General features: G+C 39.6%; 1 protein-coding gene and 1 long non-coding RNA gene across 8 annotated transcripts in view; one reads left to right on the top strand and one right to left on the bottom strand.

Annotated features, from left to right (window-relative positions):
* Nucleotides 1-2,935, bottom strand: part of NTNG1 (netrin G1) — a 379,145-nt gene extending 376,210 nt beyond the window's left edge. For 3 of the 7 annotated variants that reach the window (XM_089686612.1, XM_089686614.1, XM_089686615.1), the window contains exon 1: nt 2,096-2,934. The gene's annotated coding sequence lies outside the window, so the exon portion shown is untranslated. Of the gene's footprint in view, nt 1-2,095 lie in introns of all 7 variants that reach the window. The other 4 variants (XM_089686609.1, XM_089686611.1, XM_089686610.1 and 1 more) reach the window with 3 other exon arrangements.
* On the top strand, nt 971-14,970 carry LOC149455160 (uncharacterized). The gene is made up of 3 exons (XR_016314098.1): nt 971-1,185; nt 3,750-3,867; nt 14,780-14,970. It is a non-coding gene; the product is annotated as an uncharacterized LOC149455160 (long non-coding RNA).
* Nucleotides 14,971-15,475: the final 505 nt, after the last annotated feature.

Genomic DNA, 15,475 nt, shown 5'->3' with positions numbered 1-15,475 from the left:
TGAGATGTGAATGCAAAATGAAATTGCCTTTAGTCCATGCAAAAGGTTTTGTGTGCAAAAGAAAGAAAAGGACTGATATGCTGTATATGATATATAAGGGAGCCCAATTAAGCCCTGAATATATATATATATATATATATATATATATATATATATATATTTGTGATCATATTCTCTTAACTCTGCTTTCATGAAAATTACTTAAGATGTACACAAAGATCATTTTCATTTATTCTATTTTGTTATTATATACCTGGACACCTGCTAAAACTGTACGTGGACGTTAATGAAAAAATAATGTACTTGCTAGTCTGTACCCACTTGCATTACCCAGTCAAATAATGGAATGTAATATTAGGAATTTCCCCTGAACTTGATCAGATATTTGATATTAGCATGACCTGCAAGTAAAAATTATTCCTTTGTTAAATCACCCCCCTTACGTAAATCAGCCCCTTTGTGTCAGTCTCTGCCCTTGCTTTGGCTTTTTCAGTCTCTAGTCTCCCTATGCACAGCATCATATATTATTATCAAAAATTCTAAATTCTTATGGATAATGCTAATTCATATTTGACAGTTCTCTTAGATTTATCTGTCCTGTGCAGTGTACACTGTATGAAATAACAAACACACTAATGTAGTGCACACGGTATGTTAAGAAAGAACAAGCTCTCTGTGAATCGCATCACTGCCTTGCAGTGAAGAAATGCTTTCTTCTCTTTCTTCCTCTGCCGTGGTGATGTGTAAAGTCTGAGCAAGTTAAATAACACTGTTTAAACAGCTAGAAGCACTTGATGTTTCCTTGCCACCTTTCAGGATCGTGCTGCTTCTACTGCTCATGCAACCAGTTGGTACCAGAGATGCTGTAGCAGTCGCTTCCACAAGATGGCGGTAGACATCACCAGCGTTGTCCTTTAGGGACCAATTTGACTGCTAATGTTCTCTGGATGCTGAGATGTTAATGGTCGGGATGCTCTTTCCAGACAGTCACTCGTATAACAGAGCCTCACAAAACTGGAGCATCAGCAGCGCTGCGAGATGGCCAAAGAGCGGCATCAGCTTTAAGTTAGGAATTAAAGCTTTTTCTTTCTTACGGATTGTAATTTCATGACGTGTTCTTTTATGACTTCAGCCTTCGTCCATTGACTCTTAAGGAGGTCGATAAAGGAGTCATTTACTCAAACTGTAAGTACTGCTATCACAAGTATAGTAAGCCACCTATAAGTCCTGTGCTTTGTACATAAGCAGCATCTGAGCTTCCTTCTGTCATTAAAGGATAACCTGTGCTGGAAGAAACCTGGAGGCTGCTGACATCCTTCTAAGAAATGCTAGTTGTCTGGCTATAATGCTGATCCTCTGACTCCAACATAGTCTGACCTGAAACAAGCATGTGGCCAATGAAGTAAGACAAAGGTCAGAACTCCTGATCTGCCTGCTTGGTTCAGGTGATTCAAAAAGAAAGAGCACAAGACATGAAATAAGCAAGACAGCCAGGAAACTGGCATTTTACAAAAAGATAGGACATTTCCAGGTTTTTCTTAGCACAGTTTCCCTTTAAACATTGTATTCTGTCTTCTTTTATAGTTCCAGCACTGGCACACTGGCACACATGCATACATTAATACATTGATAGAGGCTTTATGCAAAATGGATTGCCTAAATGAGATTCTTAATATGCACAGTATAGGGATGCGTGCAGATCCAACTCTATTCAAACAGCTCCATCCCTTAGGAGCTGAATCCATGCACGCTGTCTATATGGAAGAGAAATAGCAATTGCGCTGTGTTCACCTACACATCTCATGTTGATAACAGAGATCAGAAGGAATTTCTTTCAAAGGCTGTAGCTGGCACTGAGCAGCAAGACACAGAGCAAAGATGCAGAAACCTGTTCAAAGAGTGACATCCTCAAAGCTCATCTTGACAAAAAAATAAGAAACAATTAAGAAAGAACTCTCTCCCTCCCTCCATTCCCTGCTCATCCCCCTAAGGGAGTTCACCTGCATCTCCTGCTTGCAGCTTGTGCCTGGAACATTTCAGCAATAAAAGAAATGCAAATGAGCAAAACGACATTCAGGAAAAAGTATGTACTTACTGAAAGAAGGCTTTCTGTGTCCTAATTAGAGGGAAGTCCCTGTCTCAGGAGTTATAATCCTTTTATTGGTGCTCATTAGCAAACAGGAGTATTTTATCCAGATTCTCTTATAGGAGAATGAGCCCCCCCACCCCTTTCCTTCCTTGGCTGGATCCTGTATCCAAAGAGTTAAGCAGAGCATCAACTGCTATTATCCATGCCAAAAAAAAAAACGAAAAAAAAAACAGCAGGGACCCCCCTGGATACTATGTCTGTGGCAGGACTTTCTGGGAAATAAAGTGCATGTTATCCTCTTAGATCCTGAAAAGAAAGACAAAAAAATGAAGAAAGATACCAAAAAGAGGAGGGAAGAATCAAGAGTTGATTTCCTGGCTGTGCTCTCCAGATGTTCCGATAGCTCCCTTCACTCTCGGCCTCCAGATGTGCAGTGTGGGGAGATGTTGTTGGTCCAGAGTGCTGAAATGCACACGAGCTACTGCTCTCATTGTATTTAGAATGGAGATTTGTTGAGAGGGATTGAGAGGCAGCATCAATCACTCCCAATTACCTTTGGCATGATGGGTGGGGACCTTGCTGTCCTTGTAGTGACCAGTCTGTCCCTCCAAGTTACTGCAAAACACATTGCTCTGAGGTGTTAGAGAGGGAACACATGCTGGAATGAAATGAGCCAGGGACCTCTCTTCTCTGGGTGGGGTGGGGAGAGGCTGATCCTGACCACACAGCAGCAGGCGGGGAGCAGGACAGGAGTTGGGGGTGCTTGATGGCACACACAAGGAGGAGGAGAGAGATGTCTTGCTGTTTGGAGAGAAGATTTCCAAATGCCAGCAAACAAGAGATTGCAAACCTTATACTAGCTCTACTCCAGGATTCCTGAGCGGTCCTAAAGACCTTAGCTGATTATCCTTGACAAGCTCTGCATTATTGATTGCAAGCTCTGCGGTTCTCCCAGGGGTAGAATCCCAGCTGTTACAGAAGGTATTTTGCTTTTGAAAGGAATAGTTCTCACTTCATTAGCAAAAAAAATCGGCAGCAAAATCCAGATTTACGAATTGGGTGCTTGCCAACTGATATATTAACCCTTTGTATGCTGCGGAGATGAAGACACTGACATGATCAGCGTGCTTGTGCATGCAGTGTTACATGTCAAGTGTCATTTTAAGCAGTAGTATGCAAGAGTTGAATTTTTATACTGTGTTGATAAACTTAATATACAAAGCAATTATGAAAGTAATGACTTACTTATTTTTATGATATACAATGCACTAAATAAATGATTCATAAGTGTTTGAATTATACTGTATGCATGACATGTACTTTTTTTTACAGTTTGTATTGTTAAAGTGAGGATGCTTACTGTATCTACAAACTCACAATAGTGTGCACTTTAAGTAAAATGTGTTAGAACCATCAAATGTGAGTAAAACATGCAAGTAAAAAAAAACATGCAAGTACAGAATATACTATACTATATATATATATATATATATATATATATATATATATAGTGACTATCTATCTAGCTACATCATGCAATTATTTATATTATGTAAATTTGTTGTACTCTAAACCCATTGTAAAGTTGGAGAGTCGAAAAGAAGAACATTATTTTTCATCTATACCATCAATCAATGATAATAGATTTTTCCTCACTCAGGAAGAAAGATGGAGAGACCCAGAGTTTCAGCAAATTTATTGTGCAAAACAGTCCACTTTTGTTGACGGAGTGTATGGGTTCTTGGAGTATGCTGTGCAAGATGTGCTTCTGTTGGAAAGTAAGCAGAGACACTGAACTATTTTATAAAGCATAAATCAAACATTGAAAATCTGTGTTTATTTCCAGGAACTTTTGCAGAATCAAGCCATCTGCAGCCAGCTATTCATATAACAAGGGGAACTCTTGATGTAACATGCACGTAGGCAGGGGGGTTGTAAAATATAGAACTATCTGCTGGCCCAGGCTCTAGAGCATGAATTTACTTGTCATAGGGAGTGCTGCACAGACTTCTATTGCTGTATACATAGTCAGGATTTCTTTGTTCTTTTACATCAGCATTTAAGGTCTGGCAAAGTATCTCCATTATCTGTATATAAGAGGGTTATGTTAAAGTAGATGTAAACCCTTACTGAATCACATTTAGTTTACTAAAGCACAATTGCTAGTTTTTTTCTTAAATACTTGTTTTCACATTTTTTTTATCCTTTCTTGCATCTCTGTGATGCTAATATCTTGCAACCTCTTTGCTGCCATTTCCTGGCTACATGCACTCACTCCAGCGATGGCTGCAGGGTATTTTTTCAGGGTGGGTTTCCTGATGGTAACAATAGTGGACCATTCCTGGGTAATGGGTGTGCATCAGAAGACCCTGTGACGGGGTGGCAATGCAGTAGCACAATTAGAGGATGGGAAGTTGTGCCTGAACAAGGACCTTCCCGGTAGCATCATCCGCTATTATTTTAATACATGTTGTAGTTTTTTAAAATATTTAAAAAGGCTTTTAAAAATGACATCATTGTGTTAAAGCTTATATGAGAATTTTGTGATTGGTTTTACATTTTAATTTAAAGACAAAAAAGCTACTTAGATAACTGTGGTTAAAGCCCAAGAGAACAATGGCAAACATAATGATCAAGACCTCTTCCATTCAGCCTTACATTCTATGAACTGAGGTTGGTCCATAAAGTGTGTTTTTTCAGTTGTTGTTGTACTGGATTCATATTTCTGAGTCTTGCAGGCTGTAGTTAGTGGGCATGTACACATGACATCTGGAGACATCACAGAAAGCAGAGGCAGGTCTCCGTTGACAACAAAGGATAATAGAAGGTGATTACTATCAGGTCCTTTAATAATAAAACTGATACCTCAAGATGAAAGCTCTGTGTATTTTTATGCTTCTTTGTCCCAATTCCTGTAATTTGCCATTCATATCATATAGCGAATGTAGGCTATGGGGCTAATTATTTCTCCTCTCCTTGTCATAAGTGGGGAACAAAAGTACACTTCAGTGGCAACACATATGCACCATGGAGGAATTATGATGAATCTATGTGACTAACAAGGAATTCTATAACATGCAAGAACTGTGTGCATGCATATTATACTTATCAAAATGATGGTTCCTGATCAGAAAACACTATTAACCCTGCCTATATTTTATCTGCTTACTCCTAGGCTGGTTCATGCATATCGTGTGCACTTTATGAGTTGGTCTGACGCAGACCACACCTCTGTAAATACAGGACCAGGGGCGGACTGACCATTTGGAAACTCGGGCACTGCCCAAGGGCCCGGGGTCAGTAGGGGGCCCCATGAGATGCCCCTGGTACCTTTTTCATTGGCTTTTTTAAGTTTGGGCAAGGACACAGGGGCCCCATGATCCCCTATTGCCCGGGGGTCCCATGAGTTGTCAGTCTGCCCCTCTGCAGGACTGCCCATCAATCGCACTTTATTGGTTGGTTCCACTCAAACCCCTGTGTCTAAACATAAAGGGACCACCCACTCATAGCACCGATACTTACAATTAATGCTATTAGTTACTGCACATGGGCAGTTATTTAAATACGCTTTATACTGTGATCCTGGGGCATAACCTGCAACATAGCATTGGCAGGACGAACGGCCAAGATCCAGGACAGTTGGCATCTATAATATATGCAACTGAAAGTATAATTACAGTGTAAAAAACTGCAAATGTCAAAACCGAATACGTTGTTGTATATGTTGCTGTAATGTGAAAAAGTTGCAACATTTGTGGTCATTCAGCAAGTGCTTGATCTCGATCACACAGGCATACTTCAGTCTAGACCCGTGTAAGGGCTTTGTTTGCTAATACGGGATGCACAATTGTTTTCTGCATCTGCATGGAGGAGGCAGTCCCATTCTTTAGTTCAGCTCTAGTGCTGTCAAATTTCCCTATGCACTCCTGAACTGAACTACAAGCTGTCATAGTATCGGATGAACATTTAACGATAGTCACCAGAGTAAAACTGTAATGTTCTACTACTGTAGGAGGGTGTACGCCTTCACAGTTAGTTCATATAAAAAGTCTACTGACTCAGGCAGAGCTGTTGCACTTCTGTTAAGTCTGTCGTTGCAGCAATAGATCATGGCTATAGTGATCTATTAATGGATGATTGCACTATTTGAAAAAATATGTTGCTGCACAGCTGGATAGGGGATCTGAATCAGGTCCCCACTGACTTGATCCAACCACAGCATGAAGAAAAAAGCGTAAAAAAATAAAATAAAATAAAATCTCCTAAAATAGATAATATCCCCTCCCACAGTTAATTTCCGGGTCAGATGATGTCAGATAATCTGGACAACATTTGCTTTCTCTGTGCAAGCATGAAATGCCAATCAACTTAATCAAACTTGTCAATCCAACCTAATCAAAATTGAATGTTATATTATACATTTATGCCAGACATTTTTCCTTGCATGCATCTCAGTGTGATGTTACCATTCTGCTAAGTTACATAATATGCACACCATTGTGTGTAGCAGACTATTGGGTGCATTACTTTGTCCCTCTGCTCTCTCCTTCTACCAACATGCTCCTTGGACTGCTACTTTGTGCTGCTTCTCTGTCATCCTCTCTGAGTTCTGCTGTATAGGGAGTGGAATTCAGGTACCTACCCTACTTGCATTAAAAGAATACATTTAATGATTTATTAATTATTACAATGTTGTATTCATTTGTGTCTTTTATATTTGCCTAAAGTTCATATTTACATAAACAATATTAAAGTGGAGTTTCACACAAAAGCAGAAGCTCCTCTTATTTTCCTCCCCCCCTCCACTGCCATATTTTACACCTATTGGGGGGAGGGGGAAGCGGATACCTGTTTTTAACAGGTACCCACTCCCACTTCTGGCTCAGTTCGATGCTGCAAAGTGAAATGGAAATTCGGCCCCCTCCTCTGTCCCACAGTCTCCTGGAAACTTTCACAGGTCCCAGGAGACTGCCAGACCAATTAGGAGGCGCAGCGTGACTTGCACATGCGCAGTGGGCACCAGTCTGTGAAGCTGCAAGCTGTCACAGCCTGGTGCACACAGTTGAGATGCCGGCACAGTGAAGGAGAGAAGGGGAGAAGGAACGGCATGGGTGAGAACATTGCTGTACTCTAGAACAGGCAACTGTGTATTTACTAAAAGTCAGGAGCGACAGTTTTTGTAGCTGCTGACCTTTAATAAACACTAAAATGGCTGGAACTCCGCTTTCAGGCATTAGGAAAATGTTAAAATCCATTGCCGGGGAAAGTAAAGAGTCTCCTTGCAGCTGGGCTCTCTCTGCACTACAAGGGTTACATTCTCATCTAGGAGATCTAGGAGACAAGGAAAAGCAGGTTTACTTACCTGATCCTTCACTCCCCTGGCAGCCAGTGCACTCCTCTACTTCCCTACACTCTGCCAGTGGACTGTCCCTCAGTGCCTTCACATCTAATGCCAGGGTATGGGCATTGCATTAGACCTGATGACATCAGAAGACCTGTGACTGCCAAAGCATTGGGGAGAAGAGGCTACAGGGACTGCAATTACAGCATGGAGGAAGATATTTGGAGCAGAGGTTTGGGTAAGTAAAACTGTTTTATGTGGTCCCTGGACATAAACAACATTTAACCCTTGCAGGGTGGAGGCAGACCCACTGTAAGTGATCATTTTTTCTTTTCCTGGATTTCAGCTAGGTAATATTTTCAGAAATCTCTAAAATTTCCATCATAAAACACTTAAAAACTAGATAACGCCATGAACATAAAGGATTAACAAGAGACCCAATGGCCTTGTGTCAACGTGTGGATTGGGCATCACATGTATCCACTTTTGTTGGCTATGATTAGCCATTGGAAAGCAAACTGTCACCTTTTGTACTAGCATTCATAAATATATCACTTAAAGAATACATTAGCATTCATGCCTAGTGGCTACAATAGGTTGATCAGTAATAAATTAATATTTGTTTCTAAATGTGCACTCTCTAATGCCTCTTCAGAATTTCATTACAGTGCTTGGTATATTATACATTTAACAGAGCTGGCAAATGTAATAAATTACCCCAAATGGTTTGTCCAGGAAGCAAAAAAAGATGAGTCATTATTGGTTTTATAACTGTTTTAACAAACTGTTTATCGGCAGTTAAATAACCAGCCTTTACTGATTTAACAGCCAGCCTTAACAGCCCAACAAAAACAACATTTATGACTAAATAGTAATATGATTTGGGATTCACTGTGAAGAATCAAGATTGGTTCAACAAAAGTGATGTGAGATGTGATGAAAAGGTAACCACTAAAAATCCAATCTGCAAATGTCACATTAAGTACTTCATAGACCATATTCAGTACCAGAAATATTATATAATTGTTATGTGCAACTTGCACATCTTTGTTTCAAAGGTTTTGGGAAACATGCAGTTTAATTATTGGTGAATGCTCTCTTGTGCAATAAGGGATTAGGACTAATGATAAACCTCAAGGATTTACCCACTGTTAATCTGAAAAATCTTGCCCTGCTACCCATTTAAAGCATCGGTTGTTTGTTATGGGTCATTGGCATTGAAAGAAACAAAACTAATAAAGATGTAAATTGAACCCCTTGCCAATTCACCATCTACCTCACACTTTGAAACTTAGGTTCAGGCTTGCACAAATAAAGAATGCATTTTGTCATCTTACAGTTGTGTCCAAAATTATTCAACCCCCACTGAAATTGAGTGTTTTGGCCAGTTTGACATTGCTTTTGATCATTCAGTCATCTTGCTTACATTTACATTAAAGAGGCACTTGTAGGTCAGACAAATATAACATAACAGTTATAATGAAATAACCACAAATGTCTTTTCTGTGCTCACAGCATTATCAGTTTTATTCAACCCCCAAGTGACATTCAATCTTAGTACTTAGTACAGCATCCTTTTACAGTTATAACAGCTTTTAAACGTGAAGCATAGCTTGACACAAGTGTCTTGCAGCGATCTACGGGTATCTTCGCCCATTCTTCATGGGCAAAGGCCTCCAGTTCAGTCACATTCTTAGGCTTGCGCACTGCAACTGCTTTCTTTAAGTCCCACCAGAGGTTCTCAATCGGATTTAAGTCTGGTGACTGCGATGGCCACTCCAAAATGTTCCAGCCTTTCCTCTGCAACCATGCTCTAGTGGACTTGGAGGTATGCTTGGGATCATTGTCCTGTTGAAAGGTCCAACGTCTCCCAAGCCTCAGGTGTGTGACGGACTGCATCACGTTTCCATCCAATATCTCCTGGTACTGAAGAGAATTCATGGTACCTTGCACACGCTGAAGCTTCCCTGTACCTGCAGAAGCAAAACAGCCCCAAAGCATGATTGACCCTCCACCATGCTTCACAGTAGGCAAGGTGTTCTTTTCATCATAGGCCTTGTTCTTCCTCCTCCAAACATAGCGTTGATCCATGGGCCCAAACAGTTCTAATTTTGTTTCATCAGTCCACAGAACACTATCCCACAACTTTTGTGGTTTGTCCACATGGCTTTTGGCATACTGCAGTCGACTCTTCTTATTCTTTGGAGACAGCAAGGGGGTACGCCTGGGAGTTCTGGCACGGAGGCCTTCATTACGCAGTGTGCGTCTTATTGTCTGGGCTGAAACTTCTGTACCCACATCTGACAAATCTTTTCTCAGTTCCTCAGCAGTCACACGGGGACTTCTCTCCACTCTACGCTTCAGGTAGCGCACAGCAGTCGAAGTCAGCATCTTCTTTCTGCCACGACCAGGTAGCGTTTCAACAGTGCCCTTTGCCTTGAATTTGCGAATGATGCTTCCTAAGGTGTCTCTTGGTATGTTTAACATCTTTGCAATCTTCTTATAGCCATTGCCCTTCCTGTGAAGAGAAATCACCTCTTCTCTTGTCTTCCTGGACCATTCTCTTGCCTTCACCATGTTTGTAACCACACCAGTAAATGTCTAGAAGGAGCTGAGTATCACAGTCATTTTAAAGCTGCCTAATTGGTGCTTATTATGCTTGATTGCTGCTCGGTGACATCCACAGGTGTTTTCAATACCTGATGGAAAGCACCTGTATGAACCTCTGTTCTTCAGAGTGGTAGTCTTTAAGGGGTTGAATAATTGTGGCAATGAAGAAACCACATAAGAACCATTTACTACTGTATTACATAAACAATTGATGTCATTTTAGTTGCATTTGGGTAGTTACAACGTCCTTGTAGGATTTGATTCTGAATACAATTCCAAATGTACACTATAGTCCCTAAACCCCTTTACAGCATTGGGGGTTGAATAATTTTGGACACAACTGTATATACGGGTATTAGGAAATCAACATTTGTTCTATTTACAGTTAGGAGAGAAGGGATACCTGCTCACTTGCCCTGCAGCAGTGAATGAACTGGTAAGGGGTCCCAAGGACCCTTTTACCAATTCACAAGTAGATCAGTTCACCAAACAGTAAATTATTTAAACAAAAGCTTTTGCGGTTTCAATTCAGGTACACTGATCCTCTTATCACAAGTTAAGACATGCTAAAAGTAAAATGGTGAAATTTATTTTTATAACTGTTACATACTGTTGGAAAAATGAAAGACAAGTAACCTTTCAGTAACAAAAAGTAAAAAGGGAAATAAAGAACAGTATGATTTATGAAAGAATAAAAACTGTCAGTTCGATTAAAAAAAAGTTGAGTATAATCTCTCTGGCTCAGAAAGGAATGAATATTATACAAACAGCTTATACCCATGATTCTATACCCAATGTATGCCATCTTTTATCTTACGGTAAAGATTCTATTTCTGTTGTACATCAAGTTTGCTGCTCTATCAACTGTGTTTAACTGGATGACTCCTTTGTCAAAGAATGCCATTTATACTCCATATCCTTTTCCATTTGTTATATCCAAATCAACAGCAAATTTACAAAACCCTCTGTGTGTGAACTTGTTGATAATTAACAAATTTGCAACTGTAAAATGTTTTTAATAGAAGTGAAACAAGTGAAATAAAAATGCTGACTTAAAGCTATATTCTTTGCAAAAGAATAATACAATTTACATAATTATGTATTTATTTATAAAAAACAGAACTATCATAACTACCTGAATATTCTTGATATCAGCATTATGGTTTTTCCTGCATAAAAGAACAGATACTTAGAGAGGGGTAGACAATGTGCTTATCTATTTTTTTTTAAATAAAATATATATTTGACTATTGCTTATAAGTAACATTCTTCTGGAGGAGGGGGGTGCTGGGGAAAGCATAGCGATGACCTCATCAGTGTGCTGCCCACTCACAGGTTGCCCAATCACAAACCTGGATTATAAAAGTGGCTGAACAGAATTACAAATACTTGGACAGGCAAAACAGTTAACATATTAATAGATACAAAGTTGGCACAGGAATTCCACCTAAGGTTTTGTCCTCTATTTCAGGGTATATGTGGTCTTTCTAAATGGGTGTATGTGGTCTTTCCAAATTCTGTTCTAATAATATATGATATGGGAGTGAAATGGAGCCAAACAATATCGATACATTAGCGTAACCCTCCCTTAAATTCCCAACACTAACCCTCTCTGAAACCCTAACACTAACAATCATCCTCCTTTTAACACTAACCCTCCCAGTAACCCCAACCCTTACCCTAACCCTCCTTGTAACCTCCAAACTAACATTAACCCTTCACATAACCCCAAACCTAACTCTCCCTTTAATCCTATTGCTCTCCATAACCTCAACGTTAACCCTCCCTGTAGCCCACACCCTAAAACTAACCTTACATGTAACTCCTAACATTACACTCCCTGTAAACAACATCACTAACACTCCCTTCAACCCCAGCCCTACAACTAATCCTCCCTGCAACTCCATCCATAAACCTAATACTCCCCGGTTTCCCAACTATAACACTAGCCCTCCTTATAACCCTTACTCTAAGACTAACTCTCCCTGTAACCCCCAACCCTAACACTAAATCCCTGTAACTCAAACCTTAACACTAAGGTCTGTGCAACCCTATCCCTAAAACCAATTCTCCCTGTTTCCCTATCCCTAAAACTAGCCCTCCATGTAACCCCATCACTAACACTAACCCTTATTGTAACCCCACCTCTAACACTAACTTTCCCTGTAACCTCAACCCTAACACTAATCCTCCCTGTAACCCCAACACTAATCCTACTCAATTTAAATGTAACTTGTTAGCAGGCTCACCTTTCCTGTGCCAGGATCCTCTGTGCCAAAAGCCAACCCTATCGGCACCCAAAGACAGCAGTCTTTGGAATCCATGCACCAGCATAATTATGAGGCAAGTTAAATAAAAACTAAATGTTATATGATGACTAGCAAAATGTCTTTACCTTATAAAATTACGTACTTGTTTTGAACAATTTAAAAGTCATGAAAACACGTTCCTGTTTATCATGCAACAGCTGTATAGACTGCAATAGTCTCAGCATACTGAAATATCCAGTCTTCACCAGCCTGTCCAGAACAAGAACCTTAAAGTTCATCTCTCACACACTCTCAAATGAGGATTTAAGTACCTGGAGAGTGAAGTCAGTGCCAGACAGGCAGGTACGAAAATCATTAAGTCGAAACAAGCAGTGTTACAAATTACATAAACCCAGCCCACTGTGTTACAAGCAAGAAAATGGATTATCAAGGGTTGAAATAGGGACATAGCTAAGTTTTAGGTAAGGATGAACCTTTCTCCTTTAACCTGTCAAATATCATCACTGTTCCCGGCAGTGGTGATTCAGAAACCTATAGTAGGGAAGGCTGCATATCATTTCAACAGGAACAGTACATTTCTATATAGATCTGTGTCCTGCAGGCAGAAAGGGAGGGAGACAGAGAGAAAAGCAGGAAAAGTCAAACAAGTTACTCTAGAGGATTTGCTGAATTAAAATGTAGGTGTTGCAAGGAGAATGAGCAAAAGGAAAATGCACACTAGATTACTGTGCAGAAGTGTCCTGGCTCAACTCTCTTCATAGGGTTACACTTATAATTTCATACTAGTAGTTGGAACTAGTTACAATAAACCAGGTAATATTATATCTTTATAGGTAATGAGATTCTGTGCCATTCCCATCATGCAATAGCTAAACACTTTACTTATGAAGGTAGATTGATTTTTTTGCTTTTCCATTTAAACTCTAAATGATATATTTTTTATATTGTTATGGTAAAAACATAATTATTTTTATACATAATAAAGATTCATGTTGCTTCCCCAATGTGCCAGAAGAGATTAGGTTGTGTTTGGCACCAATGACTACATTTGTTTTCTAACTGGACAGCAAAACAGCCACAAGCAATTACAACAGATAACCTTGGAATGCTAACAACACATGAAAAGATGATTAGCTGATAAGTTTGTTCATTCATTTAACAATAATATATTTAGTAGAAGTTATATTAAAGGTTTTTTTTTCAAATAACAAACATTATACTTACCTGCTCTGTGCAATGACTTTGCACAGAGCAGCCCCGATCTTCTTTTTCTCAGGTACCCCGCTGGCTCCCCTGGCTCCTTCCCCTTGATCAGCGCCCCCCGTAGCAAGCCGCTTGCTATGGAGGCACTGGCATATTCAGCTCCCAAGCCCTGCTCTGTGCATCCATAAGACAGCCCTGCCCCTGATCTCTCCTCATTGGCTCACTGGCTGGGATTGACAGCAGCAGGAGCCAATGAGGAGAGCGAGACCTGGGACAGCCAAGGCTCCTGCACACATTGCTGGATCGAGATAGGGCTCAGGTGAGAATAAGGGAGGGGCTGTGAGGGGAGAAGCACACAGTAAGTTTTCTACCTTCATGCATAGAATGCATGAAAGTAAAAAACCTTCAGCCTTTACGACCTCTTTAAATTCCATTCTTGGCTGCCAAAAAAACAGGGAACAAACCAGGATACCAAATGGAAACTCAAAAAGTATGTTGTGAACATCTAAACATAAAGCAGACAGAGTCAGTTTGGGGATCTGAACCCAGTATAGCACTATGACCAGAATCCTAATCTCTATATTCATAATTATACTTTATTATTTCTAATAAATGACCAAAAATTAAACTTTAGGGTTTCCATACATTAAAAATGAATTCACAGCCCAAACTTGAGTTTGTATTGAGATCAAATCTTGTACAAATCTATAAACAAGTCACATACATTACAATCTGATCGTCCAATGTGCTTTTGATTTGCCATCAACTATGTAGTAAGGGGCAATCCTGAACACTCCACTAATTGCATATCTAATCAGGCAGTCCTTTGCACTGCATAGTTGTAAGTAAATAGACAGGAGGTGATACAACCTGATTACAACATGCATGGCCTTATTAAACTTTGAATAACTGTTGTCCAAGCAGAATTACTGGATTCCATGGGGAGTAATAGAAAGGCTTTTGTGATGACCACATGCACAGCAAATCCTGCTATTATATAAAAATGTTCATCCCCACCGTAATGATATTTGGATGGCTATTGATCCATGCATAAGCCAATTATCGACAGATTAGGACTGACATGGACTAATCTTCAAAATTAACTATAAAAAATAGCCTATGTATCATCATTTATGTTACAAAATCTCCCTGAAAACATTTGTGCATATCCATTTTACAAATATGTATGTTCTTTATAAAAATGGCATGTGAATGCGGAGTTTGATTTGTGAGGTATTGCTTCTTATTCTGTGTTTGTCTTTACAGATAATAAAACAGCAAACTTTGTAAGCCAAGCAAGACGCAAAAGAGAAAACCAGTTTGGAATATTGATATTTCAGAGTTGTGCATTAGAGAAGACGTTCAATTGTATAAGGAGGTATGGTAAGGCAAGAATGTCTCAGTCAGCAGAATGTTCTCAGATAGTCAGATAACAAATTAAAGATGCATTGGATTCAGTGATCTGTCTCATACCTTATTATTCTATTATTTTAAAGGTGGAATTCTGCCTACTCTGAGGGGACCCATAGAGTTTGCTTCTATTTCTGATACAGCAATCATTTACATGTAGAATGTTGAAATCAGAGTGAATCTCAATCTCCAATGAAAATCTTCAAGATAAAGCAAAATGGATAAGTCTTTCCCCAAGGGAAGACAGATGTCAATAAGCAGAAGGGCAAGCAAATGAGTTTTGTGGCAGCTGACAAAGAATGCCTAGTTATGAGTCTAGTTCCTCACCAAATTGCTCATAGACACACATGTTGTAATGTATCAGCGACAAGCTTCAGGACATACGGTATATTATCTATCAAGGTAACCCTAAAATGCCTTTAGATGACAGCAGTATATATTGGCTTGACTGATATGTGCCAAAAAAGAAAACAAAAACCAAAAAAAAGCAAACAGACAAACACAAAAAGGAAACATCCATTAATTTTGGATTAAACCAAAACCAAAATATGA

Source organism: Staurois parvus, unplaced genomic scaffold (genome assembly GCF_062004578.1).
Source record: "Staurois parvus isolate SC_StPar_1 unplaced genomic scaffold, SC_StPar_1.0 ptg000402l, whole genome shotgun sequence".
Lineage (NCBI taxonomy): Eukaryota > Metazoa > Chordata > Amphibia > Anura > Ranidae > Staurois > Staurois parvus.
This window is presented reverse-complemented; position numbering and strand designations above follow the sequence as displayed.